The sequence below is a fragment of the Loxodonta africana genome, chromosome 22 (assembly GCF_030014295.1).
Source record: "Loxodonta africana isolate mLoxAfr1 chromosome 22, mLoxAfr1.hap2, whole genome shotgun sequence".
Lineage (NCBI taxonomy): Eukaryota > Metazoa > Chordata > Mammalia > Proboscidea > Elephantidae > Loxodonta > Loxodonta africana.
This window is the reverse complement of record NC_087363.1, coordinates 20013074-20023677: the sequence shown is the minus strand read 5'-3', so window position 1 is coordinate 20023677 and position 10604 is coordinate 20013074.

Sequence of the window (10604 nt, the reverse complement as noted above, 5' to 3'; positions counted from 1 at the left end):
GTTGGAATCAACTCTACACACGGGCCTGATTTTTGGTTTATTACTTTAACAAGCCTCTTGCTAGAACAAATAACCAATAACCAACCAGTTACCATTAAGTTGATTCTCACTCATGGCAACTCCATGTGTGTTCTGTGCTCCAGAGGGTTTTCAATGGCTGATTCCTTGGAAGTAGATCACCAACCGTTTCTGCCAAGGTGCCTTTAGGTGGACTAGAACCTACATCCTTTCTGTCAGCAGCCCAGTGCAGTTAACTGTGCATACAACCCAGGGCCTCAGAATGAACAGATACAGCTATTGTTTCAGAGGTGATTCCCAGCCCGTAAGGAGTACAGATGCCCTCTTTTTTTTCCCAACTAAATATCCTTCTAACCCCTCCTAGCAAAGTTATACGGTATACAATTTTTTTAAGTATTTTTTTAAATTAATTTTGGTGGAATGACACTGATTTTAGAGAACAGTCAAAAGGCTAAAAATGTACCAGTGTGATAAACAAAACCCTCAGAATCAGCTGGAAATCTCATAAACAAAGCCTTTGCCCAAGGGAGTCTCCCCCCAGGGGCTCAGCAGCAGTGAGTACCATCCCGAGACCCCTGGGAGGCTGCCTTCTGTCCAATCACTCATCGAACCCTAACTCCCAGTCTTCCTCCTCAAAGCCTTCACATCTGGACAGGTTATAAGGAAGAACGCTTGGGGAGTTTTGCTGCTTTGTTTTGTTACTTTACACACACAGGCATTTTTTAAAGCTTTATGTCGGATTTTAAAGCCTTCTGGATTGTGGTCACATGTGCTGTGAAATTAATTCACTGCAATTTTTTAGAAGAGTTTAGGGCCCTAAAAGAAGCAGATTATCAGTTGTAAATGCCGAACACCTTCAGATAAACTTGTTGTGTGCCATGGCATCGACTCTGACTCAAAGCGGCCCTATAGGACAGGGTAGAACTGCCCCATAGGGTTTTCTAGGCTGTAAAAAAAAAAAAAAAAAAATTTTTTTTTTTTTTTTTTTTTAATCTTTACGGGAACAGATCACCAGGTGTTTTCTCCCTCAGAGCAGCCGGTGGGTTCCAACCATCGATCTTTCTGTGAGCAACCAGGCTCTTAACCACTGCACTACCAGGTTTCCTTTCACATAGACTACTACCTCTCAGAATCACTATATGCGTCTACACCAGCGATCAGACAAAAATCAATCCCTCAAGAACATCTCCCAACTACAGGATGACGTTGCCCCCTGGGGCATCCCAGGACAACGGTGGGATGGTGAACATGGACTGCAAAACACTAGGCCAGCAGGTCACAGTCTGCAAACCAAAGAAGTATGCTGAATATCTAAGTATAAGTTATATAGAAAATCATCCATTATTTAGAAAACAAAACAACTCTTTAGTGGCTTTCAAAGTAAGCACTTCCAGAAAAAGAGTAAATCTTTGGTTACTACTAAACACAGTCTGTAAAATAAGTCAGTACAAAAAGTTAAACAGGCATAAGGAAAAAAAGCCTAAGTTACGCTAATTAGCAAGGAAGGAATCAAACTCACACGGAAGACGTGAAAGCACAGTCCTAAGTGGCACAACAACCTCTACTTACCTGTCATTGCTAGAGCACGGCAGGATGCCTGCCAGCCTTCTGCTTGGTCAGAATTAGAGCTTCGCTGCAGCCTGTCTGTTGCCTGCTTTGAGAACATTTCAATACCCACATATATTAGCCCACACAGTCAATACCCTTCTGAAAACTGCAAGTGTCTACTTTAAATATATAGACATTTTTAGTAAATCTTCAACACACCTTTTACACAAAAAAACTATCCCTCCTTCTCCACTTTTATATTCTTTCTCGAAAAATTATTTGGTCTATTTCCTACCATTAAATTATTATTTTGGTAAACTTAAATACAATACTACATAGGCTGCCAGTTTTCTAAGATTAGCACTTACCAATTCTACTTTGTAGTGCTTAATACACAATTACCTAAGTTATTTTTAAACCTTAATAATATTGGCTATATCATACTAATTTTCGTATTTTATAAGAAAAAATAGTATTTTTTTAATAAAATACAAAACTTTTAGCAGTCTTGGACAAAACTATAATTGGAACAAAGATAGGTACCTGAAGTCATCAAAACAAGATGACAAGAACTCTAAACACCATGACTTTGCAAATTAACAACACAGAAGATAGACTTAAGGCAAATAACTGGTTACTAATGTCTCTTTCAGAGGGAAAAAGAATTCCAGCACCATCTAAGAACACTGTTCTGATTTACATTCCAAAGGCCAATTTTTTTTTTTGTTTCTTCTTTTAGGATTTTTCTTTTTTGGGGGGGAGTGAAGTTTTTATTTTAAATGGTTGTATTTAAGCTATTCAAGAAATAAATGAGCTTAATTGGTCAAAACAGCCACTCACTCAAGAAAAACATCATCTTAACAGTAAAAACAACTTAATCATTAACATGGTTTTTAAATTCCATTTTTCCTCAGTATTCTCTTACAGTATGTGAGATATAGTATTATTCTTTGCTCAAGTACAAAAGAGAATTCAATTCAGTTATTTAAACTCACAATAAATTCCTCCAAAATGATATTTTGAAGATTATCACAGGCTTAGCCAAATCAGGTTTGGAATTTCATGACATATACTCAGCTAACAGTCCTTTCTGACTTGGAAACCAAAATCCAATGCCTCAAGATGTTTAATGTCAAACATAACTATCAAAAGTCTTTAAGCTTACTTCAATTCCTCTCAAAGCAATCTTTAAAAGAAAAACAAATCAATAAGTCATTCAGACACCAGAATATCGCTCTTCCCTGAATCTTTAACAAAATGTCAAACAAACTCAGACTGACATACAATTAGATGCCAAAGAGCTACCTTAATGAAAAAGTCATGTCCCTCCCTCCTAAAAAAAAAAGAGAAAGTTTTCTCCACTTTAATGAATACTATTATAAGAACTAAATATCATGGAGTTTTGGCCTTGAGAATTCAGATACTGCGCACACTTGTGAAACAAGCTGCTGCGTAATGGACTGCTTTTTGTGTGGTCTTTCTAGCCATGGTCTTGTAACTCCCACCCTGGTGATTAGGTGGGACTCTGTGATAGAGTAATTGTGGCCCACCAAGGGGACTGGTCAGTTTTGTCATCCAGCTGGGCTTGGATTGAGCCACCCCAGAGGCAGGAAAGAGAAGAGCCCACCACCACCAAGGAGGGAGAGACCGGCAGGAGATGCCTGCAGAAAACAGCACAGTGGGCTTCCTGGCCCACAGAGGAAGAAAGCTGAGTGCCTGTGGGCAGAGACCGAGGGCCAAGGAGAAGCCTACACCTGACCCACGAATTTGAGACTTGTCAGCCTCCACAACCACGTGGGCCATTTCCTTGCTATGGTTTGTGAGTTCTGTGTGACATTGCAGCAAATTAGGGAACTAAAGACAGGTGCGAGAGTGCTGAGGGGAGACGGAGTAGTTGATGTTAGAGATGACGGAGTGGTAGAGCAGCCTGGAAAAGTTGGACATGTGGGACATCTTTAACCTCCACCTCACAGGAACCAGCATTGTGCTGATCCTATAAAAGAAATTATTTGTTTATAAGCAAACAGACCTAATAAACACACACTACTGTGGCGCTGCCCGTCAACCTGGCAATTCTGGAGGGATACTAGTGGAAAGAGGTGAAGTATAAAATAAAATAAATTTCCCACTTTATTCAAGTGATGAGTAATTAAGTTCAACATATAAACACAATTCGGGTTTAGTGGGAGAATTCTCGCCTTCCATGTATGTGAGAGACCCAGATTCAATTACCACTTGTCAGTGGAGGCCTGCATGTTGCTATGATGCTGAACAGGTTTCAGTGGAGCTTTCAGACTAAGACAGACTGGGAAGAAAGGTCTGGAGATCTACTTCCAAAAAATCATCCAGTGAAAACCCTATGGATCACAACAGTCTGATCCCATTGTGCCTAGAGTCGCCATGAGTCAAGGCTGACTCAACAGCAGCTAACAACATGCTCACATTACTGACTCATTTTTAAACATTTACTTCATGTTTTCGGCATCTATACCTAGGACTGCATTTTTACATGCGTTAAATCAACTGCCTAGCTGCTTTTTTTAATCTCTGTTTCACTGAATAACTGAGGCTGGGTGAATCTAAAAGTAAGAAGCTTGAATAAGTCATCTAGTCCAATGGTCCTCAGCCATTCTGTGGTACACATCATCCCCATGCCCAACGATCCCACAGATAACACCTCTCCATTACCCTACGGTGCTTCTCTGCCAAGTTTCTTCCCCATTTACCCCTGAGGAGGAGGTTGTCCGTTGTATGCTTAAATACCACCACCGACACAGTAACAAGGAACTCCCACAACTACCTCCTCCTAGGACAATCTACTCCACTTCTAAGCAGCTCCATCACCAAGTCTGTCCTGTAACTGCCGTCCCTCCCCCCACCGGGTCCTTTAAATGCCCCATGGCTTCTACCCACTGGTTTTGCCCACTCAGAACAAGTCTGTGCCTTCACTCACTCAAGAGCCCTCCACATAGATGACAAAACTAACAGTTTATTCAAATGTTCCTCCTAACACAGGTCCTGAGTTACCTCACCATACAACTCTCTCCTCTAAAAAAAAATTTCTGTTTATCTGTATTCTAAAATGCAATACAAAGGAATAAATCAAATTGTAAAGTGGTTTTGACTCCTGTTTTACATAGTCTACTTCTGTGAGTAGGTAAAATACTTCAAAGGTAAGTTTGTTCAATTAATTACACTTTGATACTGAGAAAAAAAATCCTGGTAAAAACCCACTGCCATCAAATTGATTCTGACTCACAGTGACCATACAGAACAGAGTAAGACCACCCCATGGGGTTCCAAAGGCTGTAAATCTTTACAGAAGCAGACCGCCACATCTCTCTCCCTTGGAATGGCTGGTAAGTTCAAACCACCAACCTTTTGGTTAACAGCTGAGCGCTTTAACCACTGTGCCACCAGGGCTCAAGATCTTGGTAATGGGGCTTAATGGCACAAAGCCGTTGCTCCTTTCCCAATACATTTCCTTAAATTTAACCATGATTTCATAAAAGCACAGTACCTTTCAGAAGAAGAACTAAGGGAAATCAGGAATGGATCAGCACACCCCACAACATGAATGGAAAATAACTAAAAGCACATTCCCACGTGGATTTCAACTCTCCCTCTCTAGAATGACTCACGCCCACCAGCTCCTCAAAGCCCAGGCCCTGCATTAGTCCTTCTCTACGACCTGGCACCATGCCTGGCAGCAGTAACCATTTATGAATGAATGAAATGGCTGGGGGTAGTTCTGTCATCTATGTAGACAAAATTCTAATTTCAACTCTCAATATTTCTTATAATCATTCTTTAATGAAAAAGGGTGCCAAGAAAGCTAAAATAATTATTGAAAGTATCCCAACTCTGAAAATCTGATGCCTTACCAGTTCAAAAAAAAAAAAAAAAAAAGATTTTAAAAAATATCACGTAAATAGGAGGGATAAAAGAGGCAAAAAGTAAAAAACATTTTCTAAACAAAATCTTATTGGTTATAAACCCCAACGAAAAACTCATAACAACATGTCATTTTTGCACTTCAGCTCATATGGTACATAGACATGTTTAGTTACAGGTTTCTTGGGCAGTTTATTTGTAGTAAAGTTATTACATCTGATACATAACGTTTCACATAAAAGTCCATTTTATAACAAATTACATTAAAAATTGGCCTGTAAGAAACAAGAGGAAATGCTCACGATCATTAGCCATTCCCACCCACTGCCATCGACTCAAGTATGAGTCATTAGCCATTAGAGAAATGCAAATTAAAACTACAATGAGATATCATCTCACCCCAAAAAAAGACTAGTGTTAATCCAAAAAACACAAAATAATAAATGCTGGAGAGGTATGGAGAGACCGGAACACTTATACACTGCTGGTGGGAATGTAAAATGGTACAACCACTTTGGAAGTCTATTTGGCACTTTCTTAAAAAGCTATAAATAGAAATAGAACTACCATACGATCCAGCAATTCCACTCCTTAGAATATATCCTAGAGAAATAAGAGCCTTTACACGAACAGATATACGCACACCCATGTTCACTGCAGCACTGTTCACAACAGCAAAAAGATGGAAACAACCTAGGTGCCCATCAACGGATGAATGGATAAACAAATTATGGTATATTCACACGATGGAATACTACGCAACGATAATGATGAATCTGAGAAACATCTCATAACATGGATGAATCTGGAAGGCATCAGTTGCAAAAGGACAAATATTGTATGAGACCACTATTATAAGAACTCAAGGAAAGGTTTTAAACACAGAAGAAAACATTATTTGATGGTTATGAGGGTGGGGATGGAGAGAGAGGGGAATTCACAACTAGATAGTAGACAAGAACTATCTTGGGTGAAGGGAAGGACAACACACAATACAGGGGAAGTCAGCACAACTGCACTAAGCCCAAAGGTAAGAAGTTTCCTGAACACAAACAAACACTTCGAGGGACAGGGTAGCAGAGGCAGAGGTCTGGGGACCACGGTTTCAAGGGACATCTAGGTCAACTGGCATAACAAAGCTTATTAAGGAACTGTTCTCCATCTCACTTTGTTGAGAGGCATCTGGGGTCTTAAAAGCTACCAAGCAGCCATCTAAGATCCATCAATTGGTCCAACCCACCTGAGGCAAAGGAGAATGAAAGACACCAGGAAAATATTAGCCCAAGAGGCAAAAGGGGCCACATAAACCAGAGACTCTATCAGCCTGAGACCAGATGAACTAGATGGTGTTCAGCTACCATCAATGATTGCGTGACAGAGAACACAACAGAGGGTCCCTGACAGAGCAGGAGAAACGTAGGGTGCAGTACTCAAATTCTAGTAAAAGGACCACACTTGATGATCTGACTGAGACTAGAGGACATGGCCCAGAAGACATGGCCCCCTGACTCTCTGTTAACCCAAACTGAGACCATTCCAGAAGTCAACTCTTCAGACAAAAAACAGACTGGACTATGAGACATAAAATGATACTCGTGAAGAGTGTACTTCTTAGTTCAAGTAGAAACACAAGACTAAATGGGCAGCTCCTGTCCAGAGATGAGATGAGAAGGCAGAAAAGGATAGGAGCCGGTTGGATGGACACAGGAAATCCGGGGTGGAAAGGAGGAATATGCAATCACATTAGAGGGATGGCAATTAGGGTCACGTAACTCTGTGTGTGTAACTTTTTATATGAGAAACTAACTTGAGATGTAAACTTTCAACTAAAGCACAATTAAAAAACAAAACAAACAAACAAAAAAATTGGCCTGTTAAACATCTGGCACAGAATGGCTAGTCTGCTGCACTTGTTGAAGGCCCGCTACATGGTAGTGGTGGTGTTGGGTGCCACCCAGTGATTTTCATTCATAATGACCCCATGTGACGGAGTACAACTGCCCCCTAGGATTTTCTAGGTCATAACCTTTATAGGAGCAGATCACCAGGTCTTTCTTGCATGGAGCCGTTGGGTAGGTTCAAAGCACCAACCTTTTCATTAGCAGCCGAGCATCTGATCACTGCCCCATCAGAGCTTCCAATCTTGACGTGCTGGCACTAAGTTTCCTCACCTTCAAGGACTAATTCTAGGCTGGCCAATCAGTGTACAGACCTTCTGTGCCTCCAGCCCCATCCACTCACTCAGCTCTGACCATTCTATGCATCTGCTACTCACAGATCCACTCAGGAGGTGCATCTACTTACTTAGCACTACTGAGTTACTGCAACATTAGTGCTAAAAACAAAAGCACTGACAGGTCCCCTCGCCCCTCCCCCCCACCAAAAAAAAGTCATCCCATGAGGGAAGAATTCCAAACACAGAATTAACTAAGATACAAAAAGAAAAAAAAATAATATTAAATGTTCAATTTATGTCAACTTTGTAACTTTTCTCTTTTACACTCAAGAGCAAGGAAAAAACAGAATCCTTTCATAACATAACAAAGCAACAAAAGAGAGCGCAACATCATAAATCAAAGCTGTAAAAAAAAAAGGCAAACAATTATCACATACTCTTACAAAATACTATGCTGGGACAAGATGAGGTCAAAATTGCAATTTGCTCTTATAAAGCAACAATTCTGGATACAGCCTATGCCTACAAAGCAGGTCTTCAAGAAGAACCAAGTAGAACACTTTTATACAGCGCTTCCAAGAGAAGTGTTTGTTCATAAGCCATTACTGTGGGAGAGAAAACAAAGAAAGCCTCAACCTGCTCATTAGCTGAAACTCTGTTTATATGCCAATTCAACTGGGAAACAGCGAATCAGAAAAACAGCTACCCCAAACGACTAGTTATTAGTCACTGCATTTGTAACTAAAGAGACCACATACAACTACACCACTGAGATAAGGGAAAATTTCTTCTTACAAAAGTATTCCAGCTAATAAAGGATGAAGGAATGACATAAACCCTAATACATTAATGAATCTTGGTGTTGAACATCAATAGCAGCTAACATCACAAAACAGGAGACAACCTGGAACTGTGCCTCCTGATGGAAGAACACAACTACGGAACAGTCTTGCTGTTATGGACTGAATTGTGTCCCCCAAAAATATGTGCTATAAATCCTGACCTCTATGCCTACGGTTATAATCCCATTTGGGAATGGGTTATTATGTTAATGAGACAGAATTAGTGTAAGGTGCGTCTTGAGTTCATCTCTTTTGAGATATAAAGGAGATTAAACAAGCAAGTGAAGAAAGCAGAGATGGGGGAAGAGAGATGCCAAGTCACATGAAAACTGCCCAGGAGCAGAAGCTCAGACAAGACAAAGACCTTCCAGACCCAGTGGAGGAAGAATGTCTTCTGCTAGAGCCAGCACCTTGAATTTGGACTTCTATCCTCCCAAACTGTGAGAAAATAAATTTGTTTGTTAAAGCCATCCACTTGTGGTGTATCTGTTCCGGTAGCACTAAGTAACCAAGACGCTTGCCAAACAGGAAAAAAAAAAAAAATCAAACCTGAATCTGATCAAGCTTCCAGATCCAATAGAGAAGACAAAGCACCACGTCAACCACCACCAAGAGATGCAATAAGTAAAATCCAAACTTCGGGAAACTCTACAAGGCAACAAACTACCTGGTTATATCAAATAAACTGCAAGGAAAAAAAGAGAGAGAGAAACACTGAGGTTTAAAAAATCTAAGATGAAATTTTAAAAATTATTTTTAAAAATCCTATTCACTATAGCATTAAAAAGAATACTTAGGAATAAATTTAACAAAAAAGTACAAGACCTGTGCAGTGCAAAGAATCACTTTTATATGGCCTTTCTAGCCATGATCTTGGAACTCCCACAAAATGACTGGCTGAGCCAAAATCTTGCAAGGGATTGGTCAATTCACTATACAAACAGTGACTTAAAAACCCACCCAATAGGACTGAGCCCCTCACGGTCCAGTTAGGGGCCTGGCTGGTTTTGCTACCCTGCCAGGTTTATGTAAGGGCCAATCCCACAGAGGTCTGGGGCAGGGGGGACCTCACTATCATCAATCAGAGTCTGAAGCAAAGCACATCCTTTGGACCTGGGGTGCCTGTGCTGAGAACCTCCTAAATCCAGAAGAGGGAGCTGTCACCCTAAAGACAGAGAAGGGCAGCTATGGTGGGTTGCCAGCCCATGGAGAGAGGATTAAGTGCCTTCAGGCAGGAGGCTTGCCAGAGGAGCTGGGTTCCTCTGGGCAAACATGGCAGAGCTAAAAGAGTTATAACACTTGTCCGAACAGGGCAGAGGCCCCAGTGTGCCCTGTGCAGGGGTTGCACACCTTCCCCTGGGGCAGCATGGCAGTAGCGGGCCCAGCTAGCATGGTGGTAGCCAGAGAAGTGTTGACACGAAGACAGCATCTGACCTGAACTACAGCATGCCAGCCCAGTGATATAAGAGTGGACATGGGTAACTTGGGGAAGGTAAACAGCTCCCCTTTGAGAATCTGTTGTTTACTGTTTGCTTTCTATTAATAATAATAATGGCTTCCACTTTGCCTACCTGGTGTAAGTATCTCATGTGTCCAGCTTGAACACAGATGAACGCAGCACCCATGTAACAGTTGATATCAGTGGGTACACATGCCTCATTCCTTGCAGTCTTTTAGCTGCCTGGAAATTTGAGGCACAGCCTGTTGTCTACTTGTGCAATGTAGATAGACAGGCATGTAATCTGTACACTGAAAACTACAATATGCTGATAAGTGAGCTTAAGGAAGATCCGAATAAATGAAGAGACATACCATGTTCATGGATTGGAAGACTCAAAGATGTTAATGTAATCCAGTGGGGAAAAGACAGTATTTTCAATGAACAGTACAGGAAAACACAGACATCTTTATGTTTGACCTTTACTTCACACAATACATAAAAACTCAAAATGGATCACAGACCTAAATGTAAAAGGTAAAATTATAAAACACCTAAAAAAAACATAAGAGATAATCTTTTGACCTTGGGTTAAGTAAAGATTTTTTAGATATGACACAAAAAATCACAAACGATAAAAGAAAAATTGACAAAGTGGGACTACATCAAAGTATAAAACTTTTGCTCT